At 37.9% G+C, this 13209-nt stretch overlaps 1 protein-coding gene across 5 annotated transcripts in view; it reads left to right on the forward strand.

The window, feature by feature from the left end:
* mid2 (midline 2) overlaps window positions 1-13209 on the forward strand; it is a 137491-nt gene that overhangs the window by 41303 nt on the left and 82979 nt on the right. For 2 of the 5 annotated variants that reach the window (XM_057349533.1, XM_057349530.1), the window contains exon 1: window positions 6811-7027. The exons of 2 other annotated variants lie outside the window; for them this stretch is intronic. The gene's annotated coding sequence lies outside the window, so the exon portion shown is untranslated. Of the gene's footprint in view, window positions 1-6810; window positions 7028-13209 lie in introns of those variants that run through there. One more of the 5 variants, XM_057349535.1, reaches the window with a different exon arrangement.

The raw sequence follows: 13209 nt of genomic DNA on the forward strand, positions 1-13209 counted from the left end.
ACTAATACTGTCTGTGCTTTTCTTGGATTTTTTTGCATTTAAGAAATATCAGCATCCACGTTTAGATTTGCAGTGAAAATAGCGGCCCCTGCTGTTCAAAAAATGTATTGCGATTCAGTTCAAGCCTCAACCGATTTGAATCGTCGCTCATTATAACCGATTTTCAACCGGCTCACGGTGAATCGTTACATCCCTAGCTATTACTAATGACTTTTGGCTCTTTGATAGGCACAAACCACATATCCCTAATTAATTCATTTGTTAATCATTATTGTGCTGATGTTTTACTTGTGTGTTATTGGCTGGATTATTTGTTTTACTGCCGTTCTGTAAATAACGTTTAAAGCAAAAGCAATAATGCTGTTACCTACTTTAATCACAGTCTGTCTCTCGTTCTTATGTCGGACTAAAGTAATTTCATGCCTCCGGTGGTTTTGCGCTTAGAGAATTTAAAGAGATATGATTTGATTTACACCGTCAACTTGACTTCTTGGACTATTACATTTTTATTAATACATATTCACATGCACCCACACCTAATCTTAAACCCACATCTCTAAGCAAGTGCCCTCGATTTAACTCTGTTGTAAATGTGAAATACATTGTTTTTGGACTAGAGCCACATGAGATCTGTATTTCTGGACTGGAAATCAATTAGCGTTTGTTTGTTTTGGTCTTATGTTTCGAGTGTTTGCGCATCACACCCCAGCCTAGCTGAGAGTGTAGGACAGACTGGCCTTATCCCAGCGTGATCCACTCCACAGGTGTCCTCTCGTACTTATACTGTGTGGTGTTTGTGTTTCTCCTGAAGTTTGATCATTTTGCTTTTTTTGAGACAAGCAGGAAATACATTGCATTTGGTCGCTCGGTAAAATTAGGTTCACATTGCTTCGCTGAATATCAGGATGTTGCTAATAAACTCCAACTGTTTGGTTGTGTATTTAGTGAATTCTTGTGATGCATTGTAGTCATTTTCCACTCTTTTCATTGTGAGGGCAACAAATGCAGATTTTCTTTATTTTTGCATTTCCTGTCTCTAAAAATTGCAGGTCAGCAGCGTACATAACAACAATTTGCCTGAAAAGGACTCTATAGGGGAATTTATAGGGGTCGGGACATGAGGAATACAATTTTCCTTGATCTGTATAATGCATAAAGCGCAGCTTACGTTGTATAGTCGATTCAGGATCCGTTTTTGTATTAAATAGATGGCTGTATTGGACTTGTGGTCTGATACTTATTTCCAATGCAAAAGTGTAAGCCGATCATAAATCATACTCTGAAGTGTGTTGACATTAAAGGGACAGTACACGCAAAAATGACTTTGTTCATTATTTACTCATCCTCTTGTCATTTCAAACGTGTAGGAGTTTTTTTCTTCCGCAGAACAGAAAAGTTGGTAATCAAACCAATGCAAAAAGTGAATGGGTGCCGGTTAACAACATTCTTCAAAATATCTTCTTTTGTGTTCTGCAGAAGAAAGAAAGTCACACAGGTTTGAAATTACATGAAGAGGAGTAAAAAATGACAGAATTTCGTTTTTTGGTGAACTATCACTTTCAAGGGACAGTTCCTCCAAAAATGACAATTCGTTCATCATTTACTAACCCTCATGTCTTTTCAAACCTGTATGACTTTATTCTGCAGAACACAAAATAACATATTTTAAAGAACGTTGGGTCACCAACTTTGGTAACAGAAGTGTTTTTTAAAAAGAATATTTTTATTGCATGACCCCTTTAGGCATCTCAGCGTGAAGAAGAATTGATACATTGTTTTGTATATATTCCATAAATAAGGACAAAACAGATGTTTGTGTCTGAGTTATGCGAATGAGAATGTAATGCAGACAGAAGAATGTCTCTAGAGAAGGGGGTGTGGGGGTAGTACTGACATTTCTGGCAGTTTAATTTGGTTAGTCAGCGTGGAAGCATCTATGTATGATTGTAATGGAGTCTGTGTATTAGAGCTGCACATCTGTGTCAGAACAATATGTCTTTGTTCGTCTGAAAATAACAACATAAACAGCAGAAACAATATAGTCTGTCTCCTCTGGTTTCACAGTCCTTTCAAGAATTCAGCTTGGCCGGTGTTTGATAACCAAGATACACAACAAAACATTCTGCATATATCGAAAATACATACCAACACTACTCGGCATCTGTTTTTGGCTTTTTCACAATGTTTCCATTTTTATGCTCAACAGCAGAACAGCCTTTTCCTGGACAGGAATTTTCCCATGATTCATATTGGAAGCCAGGTGTAGAGTTCTGGTGTTTTACATTTGCACTTCTTCACAATCCATTAGCTCACAGTAGTTAAAGTTTGATGTTTATGTAGAAATCTGCATAAATGCCTATGCAGCGAGAGCTTAATTAAACTAGAAAACAATTGGAAGCAGTTTATTGTTATCGCTCTCTTCTGCATTAAAAGAGTAGTTTCACTGTCTGCAGGAGCTACAGAGCAGAAAAAAGAGCATGTGTTTTCATAATAAACACATAACCTTGTCGAGAGACACAGGTGGTATACAGTACAAATATACTTTATCTAACCAAAAAAAAATGTTTAAATTGTTGGTCAACTTTGACAACACAGTATTTGGTCTCATCTTTTGAATATCATTGATTCTAGTGGTTACACGCGACAACCAGTGAGATTCAAAACTTGAGATTTTTAGCGCTGTGAAGGAGCGATGTTCTTACCTTTTGAATGTCATCGGTTCTTGTGGTCAGAAGACACGCGACAATCATTAAGATTCAAAAGATAAGTTTCGTTGAGCCAGCGTGTGGCCATTTCGAGTGAGAACATTGATAATCTTGTTTACATCCAAACGTGACTAAATTAATTTAAAATAGTAATCGTTTTTGCTCACAAATGTATTGTTTTGTGTCAATGAGACATGTTTTCCATTTCCTGAAAATGTTAATTTATAATCCAACAGTTAGTTTTATCTATCCAAGAATGATTTTTACCCTTCAATGCTTTGAAATGTAGACTTTACCCTTTTTTACCAGTGATTTTGTGGAAGCCAACAGCATAGGGTTGCGCGGTAAACTGGTTCTGGAAATTTACCGGTACATGTTAGATTTCAAACAGTTCAATACCAGAATTTTGCTCGTTTCGGTACTGGAAAGGCTGCTGTTTCAAAGTTCACCGCTATGCGGCAGTATGGCACAGAACTGACGCAGAACCGGCAACATAGAAGAACAAGATGAATCGCTCTACAAGCACTTTCGCGTCCATTTAAACTGAGACACTGAGTGATTTATTACAAATTCGGCTCTTTCTACTTTTGCTGAGAGATGTTTAGATTGTTTTACAGTGTAACGTATATTCTACATGCTGCGATGCGTCTGTACATCCCCATTCAACGGCATACATCGCATATATAACGTTATCTCTGTTCCAGACATCTCCGTTATTCTACTAATCATCATGAAGTTCTCTTTCGCGTCTTGTATATGTTCTTATACTGTCAAATACACACGCTGTTATGTCAAAAACACAAAAGGTTCACATAAACACAGTTTGTTGTTTTTTAAATGTATGTCCGCATCAAAAAAGAATTTGCCTTAAAGTGACAGTAAGCTAATACATCTGTGTCACATATTAAAGAGAAAATTAAACTTTTGTAGTTTATTTAGAGTCATTGCATATTTATTTTTTACGGTGAAGACAGTGCAGTGTTTTATTTTTATTGATCTTTCAGTTTTCATCTTGAATGCTACTGTTAAATAGACCTACTTGAAACATTTAATTGTTGTTGAAAATTGTATTGTTCGTATTTGTGGGATTATGATGATAAGTCTATATAACCAAAACGTTTTTTAATAATACAGTGTAAAAGTGTAAAAATAAAATTGTGCTATATAAAATATAAAAATAATATATAAAATATGCATTAAAGCAGTTACAGCAGTTTCATGCAGTCTTCTTCCTTCCTTCTCAAATAATTTATTTTGGGGCTGGTTATTGATCACCTATGGTACCGATGTGGTACCGATTCGATTCTGTTACTGTATTGAAGCCAAAATTTTGGTATCGAGCTAACCCTACAACAGCATACATTGAACCTAAGCATGTATTTATCTGTATCATAGAAATAGGTCTGGTAAGTGGTGTGTGAATAGCTTCTGCAATGATCTTTAGTGAGAGCAGAAAGGAGTGAAATAAAAATTAGAGACTGTCATGGCGGCTTCATGTTGATTGTTCAAGAAACTGGTGGGTAGCTACACAGCTCTAATCAGAGACATGATGAAGCTTTCTAAAATAGGAACAGATGCTCTTTGTGAAAAGCGGGAAAGTCTATCAGTGGTTTTGTGCACATGTTGTGGTTCAGCTTTAACTTCAGATGAAAGCAGGTGGAGGTTTACTTTCACCGCTCATCTGTCTTTGGCTCCACAGCTTCATGTGGATTTTAGCTTCTTCAAGAATAAGATGCAATGAAATGTTCTTCTTTTCCTTTCTTCTTATATGTTTTTTTCTCTCCTAGGAGACTTGTTTTTAACTGGATCATTGAATCCCACCTCCCAGTTAAAACGTTTCGGAGCATTCATCCGTCAAGTCTGTTTGAAAGTCCCATTAACATCTCTAACTTGAAAGCTGATCCGTCTCCCCATGCTTCTGATACGAGGGCGTGTGGAGGCAGCTTGTCATGCAGCGTGTCGCCCACCACAGACTGAGTTAAAGATGGGCTGCGATGCGTTCCCCCCTGGATCTTCACGCTGATGTGCTGATGATTATTTGTTATGTAAGCAGCCTTCGTGTCATTGTGCTTCCTGTCAGCTTAAAGTTTTACCCTCATTCCTTCAACCGGGGCCCTCAAACTGTTGATCAATGGCTTCTAATATTTCACTCTTTGAACATTTTTTTAAGAAAGAAAAGGAATGTCTCAAAAGCATTCGGGGCATTCAGGCAGCTCAAGGGCGGAGGCTTCATCATGAAATGAGAAAGACGCAATTTTGTTAGAGCCCCTCAAAAATATATTGCGTCAGAGTCGATAGCAGTGCTCCGACATGTGGCGCGCGACCCGGGTTCAATTCCTGTCTCGTGGTCCTTCCCCGAACCCACCCCCTTCTCTCTCTCACTTTGCTTCCTGTCCTCTCTACCACTAAAAGCTGTACAATTAAAGCCAAAATGGCAAAAAAATAATATATATATATATTGCACTCCAACAAAACACAAATTGATTTACTCTTATAATCGTTTTTCCTTCATCCAGAGCGCTAAGGGTTTTGACTTGAAAGCCTCTCAGGGCAGCTCTTACAAAACAATATTTTTTGTATTTCGTCAGTTGGCTGTAGACATCACTCCACATCGTTGTAATGTCTTTGGACATACCATCTCCCCTCCGAAAGGGATAAGCTTTACGAGTCTGACAGGTTTTCCTCATATGATGGGTGTGTCAAGTGGCAGCAGGCGTTCAGAAAACAGTATTATCTACAACTACATGACCACAAGCATTTAATATCTGGGATTCTCAGTTGACAAAGCCACAAAGAGTCTATAGTGCTGGCTGGGTCTGTTTTGGAAAACTGTCATCTTAGTTGGCAAAACCAAAGTATAACACCTGACTGTGTGATGTGTTATCTATACTTTATGTCAGATATGTATGTATGCAGGTACACATTTGTTGATTTAAAAAATGTATTTATTTCTAATCTCTATAGACTGTCAACAACTAAAGCGAAAATGGTTTAAGATTGTGGGTGGCATATTCAGATATCGCTTACTATTTTAAAAGTGTGGCAAAGTCTGAAGCAAGAACTCTGATCTTGATTTCTGAACTCTGAATCTGGACTAAGGGTCTACCCAGTACACCCAAAACATTTCCCTGATGTTAGTTTTTGGTTCCCAGAAGTTTGTTTAAGATTTGTTTTTGGTTATTTTTATGGAAATTAAACGCTAGGGGAACTTTAGCTTAATAACGTTTGGGGAACATAAGGGGGAACCTTAGTTTCTGGTTCCGAGAATGTTCTAGGAACCAGAAACTAACGTTCTATTTTTGTGAAGAAAACGTTCCTGTATGACCAAAAAACAAACCTTATCAAATTCCGGGAAGGTTCTGGGAACCATAAATTGTTACCTGGGTATGCAGTAACTTGATGATTTTGGTTGTTTACGTAAAGGGTGCATCTCACTCTCCAGTAATGCGTTAAGATCGTGGTGGTAGGACAGATTGGCCTTATCTTACTGCAATCCAAAGGAAAGCCGCTCTTTAACATCTTTATACTGCGTGCACATTTGTGTTACCACAAAAAAAAATTTCTTTTTTACAGTAAGATAAACAGCAAATAAATTGTAGAAAGCAAAGCTGCTAAATTGTGTTCACGTTGCTTAGTTGAATATCAGGATGTTGCAAATAAAGTCCAACTGTTAGACTGTGTATTTAGTAAATTCTTGTGATGCATTGGAGTCATTTGTTCAGGATTCATTAAATTGGAAAGCCATCCTCTCACTGTACAAAAGGTGTGTTTAGCATATGTGTTCAGATAGATAGATAGATAGATAGATAGATAGATAGATAGATAGATAGATAGATAGATAGATAGATAGATAGATAGATAGATAGATAGATAGATAGATAAAATATAGGTCATGGCGGCTCCTTATTCAAGAGCCGACCATAAAAGATCCAGAATTACTATGATGGTTCATATCGCGAATATATCGTGTAAAGCTGTGATGTCATAGTATGTCGATAAGTGATGAATGGCTGTCAGTAACGGAACCTGACATTTTAAGTGACGTTAAGCGGTATAGCCGCTCATAGGCATCGCAGTCTCATTTGGAAGAGACTGTGCGTAGGCTTCACATTGTACGGGTGGGAGGAGCCGCTTTCCTGCGATTGTCTGCCACTGGCTTGGCTTCATTTCTCTAAAGTTGCATTTGGAGACACACCGCGTCGAGTCGACACAGCTCCAGACAACGATTCATACTTGCTCCTGACATCAAGATTTCTTTTGTTTCCTATTCTCTGGTTTCTTTCAAGATGACAGAAGAGAGGAGTGCTCGACATTTTAAGCTGGTATGTGAGTACTGCTCGGGTCGGCTTCAGTTACTGTAGTTGGTTTGGATAAAAGACGCGAGGACGCAAACATCTTTGGGTAGGCTTTTAAACTGGTTTTTGATTAGCAGTTCAGTTGTCAGATTAAAGAAAGCTTAAATGTATCCTGAAGTGAAATAGAAGTTTCGAACCCTAGTGAGTGTGCTTACTAGACAGTGTTTCTGGACACCTCAAAATGCTGCGCGCGCACATCATTCCGTCAAACGCTGCCTTTGTAGTCAGTTCTCTGTTTTAAAACAGTCGGTCTCGGTGTGTTTTGTGCTCAACCTACCTGCTCTCTGCCGAATTTCGACGCAGTCATAGATGTTCTGTTTTTGATACAGACTAACATGTTAGTGTTTGATATTTTCGGCGATGAACAGTGATGCTGTACAGTGGAAACAGAGACGACTGGGTTTATATGCACACTCACAACTTAAACATCTGCTGGAAATGCGCATACCGCGGTGCTGTCTGCAATACCTGTATTCATATATTAACGATGTCTTGTGTAAATGTTGTGAATGAGTAAAACAGTCAACTTTTTTTGTTCAGTATTGCATTTATATTGTGAAAGAAAATATATACACGTGTCCTACGGTGTACCAGAAAATATTTAGAAAAAAAATCCGTTTTTTTATCGCTATCTCTCTATTGAAAATATAAAGTCATATATTGTTAACAGACCATAGGGTGCATTTACAGGTAATTTGTCACGCACACACACATACACACACACACACACACGTCTGGTTTACTATCTCTGTGGGGACAGTCCATAGGCGAAATGTTTTTTGAAAAAACTTTTTGCATTTTTAGATTTAAAAACAATATTGTTCTGTACAATTTATAAGCTTTTTTGCCCATGGGGACCTCAATTTTGGTCCCCTCGGTGACACAAGTCCCCATGTGTTGGCGTGCATTCAGGTTTAGGTCCCCACCGGGATATAAAAACATGTCCACACAGTAAATTTTAACCTTGCAAAAATGCAAAAAGAGACAGACTATACAGTTTTGTCTGTTAATGGTTGTGGGTTTGGACCTTTTACATGTAAGTGTTTGTGAAATACAGTATGAAGTTCATTGGCAAGCTTAGTACAGGACTGTGCTAAAATTGATGAAATATCTGTTTGTAGTACATTGCTGTCTAATGCTTTTGATCATTTTAAACTCAAGAACGTTGAAATCCAGCCACCGCAGTTTGGATCTGTTTCGATCACATGACCACAGCTTAATTATTTTCATGCCTCAGCTGTTTTTGATTGCTAAGTGATTTCTTACACTATTCTTTACAATAGAAATCCCATAACAAGCATAGATCTTTTGTCTAAGCTTTCATCGAAGCCTGTCAGAAGCTTTTAACAGTAAGCAGGTACACAGGCGATTTGTTTCACTGGCATGCAGAACACCTTGTAGGCAGACCCTGAGTTGAAGGTCATTAAAATGTCATTTAACAGCTGTCATTTTGAAAAGACTATCTGCCAGATTGACCTGATCTGTGCCTCTGTTGAACGCATAAGTGTTGGCTAACATTACTTACAATACTAAACCATTTAACATTTATGACCAGAATACTTAAAAGGTATCTTTAATGGCAAGCGCACAATAACCGTCACACCCTTCATGTTCCTGCATATTTGTTTTCCATTCAGGACAGACTTAGATGGCTGCCAACTAAAACACAGAAGATTAGCCGTAAAAAAAACATGAGACTTATGAGACTCTCAGAGCAAAACAAACTGTGAGAGTTGAGCGGGCACCTCATTTTTACACCAATGTGTCCACACGCAGAATTACAAATAAGCAAGAGTGTAATGAGATATAGACACATGGCTACAACGGGGTTGAACTAGGTACTATGATTCTGGATCAGATCAATTGTTTTTTGAACACTATTGTTGAAAAATAACAATAGTGACTAATGTTTGACACCCACAAATTGTCATACGTATCATTTTATTCAGTAATTGTATTTTTTGTACTGCTGTGAAAAACAAACAGTAAATCGAGTGTCATTTCAGAAAGACTTGTTTTGATTCCTTTGTTTTGAAAATTGTGGAACAGATCACATTCAGAATTGGACATGATCTGACCTGATGTGCACGACTTTTGTCTGACGTGGCCAATTTTACATTAATCAACCAGTTCTCAGAACCAATCATCAGGATAAATTATGTAGAAATGGGATGTCATTGCTCATGTGCATGTCATTACACTTAAAATGCATTACCGTTGCTAAATCAGGAATGTAACTGCTTAACCGTATACCTCCCTTCATTGGATCCAGGTAGGTGCGGCTGTTCTAATTTACGAGTCTGCATTGTTGTCAGCATTCCTCGAGGAACACTGATATAGCCACAAGAAAAGAAAAAAGCTCACAGTCTTTCTGTAGTAACCGTTCCAGTGACATTTTTAGCCTACTGTATGTAAACTTTCTGTGCGGTACTTCAGATGTGTAGACTTTCTTATTATGCCCGTGTTTATCTGTGAAGGTGAACATTTCTCAAATTATGCTCACATAGTGCTCTTGGGAGTTTCGAGAAGGTCCGGCGGGGAAACGTGTGTGGATTGATTAGACTGGCTCTGAGAGAACCGTGAAGGGTACGTTTGGCACGGTCCCTAGCAGACGCCGCACTGATTGGGTTGCTTGGCTATAGATGGTGCTGCTCACGGACTGGAATTATAAAGCTTCTAGTGTATGAAGTAAAGATGCTGAATATTGATTACATGGCAATGATGGCATCACAGTACCAACTATCATGATACTGTGCAATATTGTGGTGATTCATAATTTAAATCAACAAAACGAACTAAAATTTCCTAAATACACAGATCTAGATAAAAACAGTTGAACACATAAAGTTTTGAATACTTTATTAAATGAATTACTGGCTATATGAAAAACTCAAGACAAATCGTACAAATGACAAAGCATTCCACATGAAATAATACTGCAGTTTTCTTTTCTAGTAAACTGTAGTATACTATACTGTAATAAATGTATTACTTATTTAACGTGTACTACATTACTTTGTAGTATTAACTATAGTAATTGACAAACTGTAGTAAATATTCTAGTCTACTTTAATATTTTCTATGGTAAGACTCAAAAACAATATAATGTCTAGGAATTTTACTATAGTGAATATTAAAGTTTACTACATTTTTCACATGGAAACTAACTCAGTGTTAGTGTTAACTCAACATTTCATCTCAGCAATGTTTAAAAAAAAAAGAAATGTGTAGCTTAATTTTCAATGTAAAACTAAAACGGGCAGTAGGTGGCAGCAATTTTTACTGACTCCGTGAATCGTTCAACCGATTCGTTCAAAACAGCTGATTTATTTAAGAACGAAGCAAGAACGAGTTTTATGAATGACTCACTGAATCATTGATTTGTCGAAACACGGAAGATCCCTATGTGTTGTTTAGAGAAACGCAACATTTTCTGTTTTGTTTATTTTAATTGGCAAAATACATGCCGCAAAAGCAGTCATTTAGGACAATATGACTATATGCTATCAAAGATAGATATTAATATTAACAAGATGCGTCACTGCCATTGAAATAAATGGGGAGAAACGCTCAATATGGCTGCCCTAGCAAAGCTTTGTGCATGCGTAGTATCTAAATCAACATGAAACAGTATGTTTTTAAGGGCAACTTGATCATAGGAAACAAACATTATGGTACAGTTTACATCATTTTTAAATGTTGTTTTTAAATATGTCGTTTAGTTGGTATTTTAGCCGGGGATTGTAGAAATATCAGCATTCCCCATTCACGTCTTGTTTGAATTACATAAAAACTGCCCGGAGGTGTGTTGAAAACATGGCCGCCGAGTGGCACAACTTCCCTTAACAGACTTTGATGCTATTTAATAATAACTTTTGGTTTATTGAACTGTATAACATCCATCACTTACGGTACTATGACTCTACTGTTTAAAAACAGTGACATCGCCAGTGTTTTAAAGCTTTAGCATCGCGATGATAACAAAGTACCATAGTTTTAATACAACAAGCTGTTGAGTAAATTGATCTGCAGAATGCACCAAAAACAGCCCAGTCTTGTTCCCGTTAATAATAAAAATGACCAAAACACGCAATGTTTTTTTAATTTGAGGCCATAGTCATAACATGTCGTTTTAGACATTTACTATGGTAATTCCTTTCATTCCAAAGCACGGGGTTGAGGTAGTCGGTATTAAACAAATAGTATTACAAAGCAATATTTTTGTTAGACCTTCATCTTGGTGTAAACTTGCTCCACCATCCCAGTTCAAGAAGTCTTAGGTAAACAAAACATCAGGCGCATTCTTGTGATCCATCTGCACTTTTTTAAGCGTCTGTCTACATACACATGCCTCAGATGAAAGCATTTTGCTGTTTTTGCAGCAGCTCACTATAAGCAACACATTTTTAAGAGGTTGTGTCATGTTAAAAAGTTTAACTTGCCAAAAGCCGTGTCTCAAGATCCTCGTGTTCCTTTCCGTTGAACTGCGTCTAACTGTTTTAATGCAAAAGTGCATCATCTGTGAATGGCCTCTTACTTTTTCACCACTGCACTCCAGTTTTGGATTACGCCGAGTGCCGTACAAATGCCCCGGGAAGCTTTCACACTGCCTCCGGTCTTCATTCTACTCATTTACTGCCTGTAACCGAGTGGCTTTTTCTGTTTACGTATGTCACATTTCGGAGTGTGTCATGAAAAAGCGAGGTTTGATTGGATTTTCTGCCCATGTTGATCTGCATCCTGCTTTTCCCAGAGAGGAGCTGTGAGACGCTGGATGTGAGATTGGCGTGCTCCTGCCTCTGGGGTGGGTGCCTATGGTCAGGCTGGACCATTTTAGTCTTGTGACTTCCTCCAGCAAACAGCAGCTGAGCAGGAAATAGGCTCTGGTCTGTTTGGTGACTAAGAGGTCTCCATAGAGATCTAAACCACTAACACATTCAATACTAATCATTGGATTGTGCGTGTTTGGGGAAGGTTTAGATGATCTGAAAAGCTTTCTTGATACCATATGAGGCTGGTTATTTTTCAATTTGTGCCGTCTTATTTTTAGGGTATGCAAAAAAAGTAATTGGATTACACTTTTATTTTTGTATTGGGCAGACTATTTTACCCGAAGCGACTGGTACCAAGTACCTTGCAATGGATGCACTCCATGTAATATCATCATAAGCTTCAGCTTTTATTCACCATGTTGCCACTCCAAAACCTACTGCGTTGCCTCTAGAGGCCGTACTTTTATTACTTTTTGTAATCTGTTTTATTTTATTTTAATGAATTTTTTTGATACTGTAATTTGAGTATTTACTACTATAGTAAACTACTGTAATATTCTTGTAGATTATAGTGTTTGTGAACCTTACTATAGTAAATGTTACAGTATGCTACAGAATATATACAGTATAGGTGACATACAGTATATAGTATGGGTGTGCCAATTTGTTCAAGTTAGCAGGACTTTTATGTTGTCAGGATGCTGAAAACACCACAGTCCCAGTATATAAGTATGCACTCGGTAAATAAATCAATCCAAGATGGAGGACAAGACAAGATGTTGATTTTAATTACAGTACACTTATTAAATATAAAATGCTTATTTATCGTATTCCTGTGGTGCACTGATCAGGTCACTTAAGAAGTTAACATTTAGAGTGCTATCCATGTAGGCATCAAGGCAGCCTATCATATTTAGGACACGTTTAAGCCCGCAACTGAGCTGGTGGAGGCAGAGGTGAGCACATGGGATTAATTTTCTGCGCTGGTGTGTAGGTGGGGGCAGGTGAGAGGTCAGGAGTTTCCTGCAGCAGCTGAGGGAGGCACCCGCTGTGGTTGTTAAGAGCCAGTCGATGTGTGCGTCCACATACATGTGTCTGCGCACATTCTGTGACCTCACCTGGCACGACGGGCTGTCAGTGATGTCATCCGCCCTCATCTCAGAGCCTGATCCTCTGGGGCTGGTAAAGCACAGGGCGGGTGTGATTTAACGCTATGATTATATACACACATGAAAGCACAAAGTGCTTACACCATAAAACATTTTTGCTGACTTAAGTTTTTAAGTCCAATTAAATTAGCTTTACAAGTTATTTCAACGTACTATTTTACATTTTGGCAAGTGTTGATGTAATTTATTAAATGAATTAGAAAATAAA

This window comes from Triplophysa rosa, linkage group LG13 (genome assembly GCF_024868665.1).
Source record: "Triplophysa rosa linkage group LG13, Trosa_1v2, whole genome shotgun sequence".
NCBI classification, from domain to species: domain Eukaryota; kingdom Metazoa; phylum Chordata; class Actinopteri; order Cypriniformes; family Nemacheilidae; genus Triplophysa; species Triplophysa rosa.